Below are 1904 nucleotides of genomic sequence, written 5' to 3'. Positions count from 1 at the left end.
CAATATATAAATTTTGAGGAAGAATAAAGTGATTTGAATTGCTTTTGAGGTTAAAATTTATAGTTAAAATCGAATTCAAAAAATTTTCTACAACATATGTATCTAATATCACTACAAGAAATATCAGATACGACGATATTTTATAAATGTCGGTGTAAGCATATAAGTGTCACAAAAACACTTACCGACATTTGTTTTACATTTAAATTAAATATCAGAAATTTCAATGTCGTTTTTTTTCCCGATATTTGAATAAATGTCGTCAAATAATTTGTGACATTTAGTTATGACATTATCAAATGTCAATAATTTGAGTTCTTAACCATTTTATGTGTGACATATATCGTTAAACTTTTACTAATAGTTTTGAATATGAATGTGAAAACAATTATTAGTCATGGCTAAATATTCAATCACAGATATTAATATATCAAAAGAAAACAATTAATTAATTAATTAATAATAATGTATTCGAAGCAACATCGACTCTCATTCCAATACTTTAATTCGCAGTGAATCAAATACACAGTTACTTCAACATTCAATGACATAAACTTTTCCTTAAAAGTTCCAAAACAGTCAACGCCGGTCATAGTTTTAGCTTTAGTGTTACTGTTTTCCTCAAGTGCAAGGATTCCTAGTTGCTCTCACATTTCTCTAAACCCTTCTTCCAAGAACTGAAATTAAAAAAGAAAAGAACCATTACTAGCTAACTGATTTAGGAAAACTACTAAGTAGCAAAAAGAACAATATAATGTGATTGTACCTCATATAATATCTTGAAGAAAAGTACAGGAGTGCTACTATCTGCAACAAAGAAGTACATGAGTCATGCGACTGCTACTATCTGCAACAAAACGTAAAACAACATTCAATAGTATTTAAGAGAACTAAATCAATTCGGCATCATTAGCTTATGGAAAAGATCATTCCACTAATGGAGATGGAGTTACATACAAATGTAGCAAGTGTTTCACAAATGCCAGCCGTTTAGGTGAACAACATCCTTCGCAATCCTTTCCTAATTGTCATATTTCATTGTCCCAAGAATGGTGGATAATGCTTTCTATAAGCTAATTAATCAAAGAGAAATAACATGAAAAATATCAGTCTCCAGTGTTAAGATATCATATATATGTAGAAAGAAACGATACAATCAGCATCACCTTGACAAAATGGATATTTTAATCAACTTGAGGCAAAAAATAATAATTTTACAGAAAGCAGATATTTGAACCCGAAACTTCTAACAGTGCAGAAAAGGAACCATATAACAATCTTAGTATCATTGTAGGCTTACTAATTCCTTCTCTGCTCTTGAATTCACCAGAATGATTGATCAATTTCAGTCCTAACATCAATGTCAATGTTCCTTAGCTTATCCAACTTAAATTGTCAACAAAAGCTTATAACCCTACACCATCCACAATCTAAATCATCAAACACATAATCGTAATGGCCATTTACCTTCCCTTCACAAACAAGTATCTACAAGCTTCTTTTCCAGTCAACCATCAAAAACAAGTTTCGCTGTGCTGTTTGGATTAGAGTCACCATCAAGCACAACCTCCATAGCTCTAACAGAAGGCAAGTTACAATATAATATCCTTCTGTGGGAACCAGCATCACATGATTCAGTATTGAAAAAGATTCAACACGTTAAAAATGTTGTACATGTCAAAAATACCAAGATCGACATTTAACTGGTAATCTATATCTTATCAGACATTTCAAATCAATTTAATATTCAGTTGTTTTCTCTTGTATAGGGAAATGAATAGTTAGATTACAGAGTGCCTTTTCATTAGCTCAATATAGAGTAGTTTGTCAGTAAGAAATAATAAAATAAACTATCTAGTTGAAGCAAAGATAGTCCTACAATTTAATTCATTACCTTTTCCATT

General features: G+C 30.6%; 1 long non-coding RNA gene across 1 annotated transcript; it reads right to left on the bottom strand.

Moving 5' to 3' along the window:
- Positions 1-540: 540 nt before the first annotated feature.
- Positions 541-1703, bottom strand: LOC104237056 (uncharacterized). The gene is made up of 3 exons (XR_713549.2): positions 958-1703; positions 767-847; positions 541-677 (listed from the first exon to the last, which is right to left on the bottom strand). It is a non-coding gene; the product is annotated as an uncharacterized lncRNA (long non-coding RNA).
- Positions 1704-1904: the final 201 nt, after the last annotated feature.

The sequence above is a fragment of the Nicotiana sylvestris genome, chromosome 1 (genome assembly GCF_000393655.2).
Source record: "Nicotiana sylvestris chromosome 1, ASM39365v2, whole genome shotgun sequence".
NCBI classification, from domain to species: Eukaryota; Viridiplantae; Streptophyta; class Magnoliopsida; order Solanales; family Solanaceae; genus Nicotiana; species Nicotiana sylvestris.
Note: the sequence above shows the minus strand (reverse complement) of the source record. Positions and strands in the feature narration are given on the sequence as shown.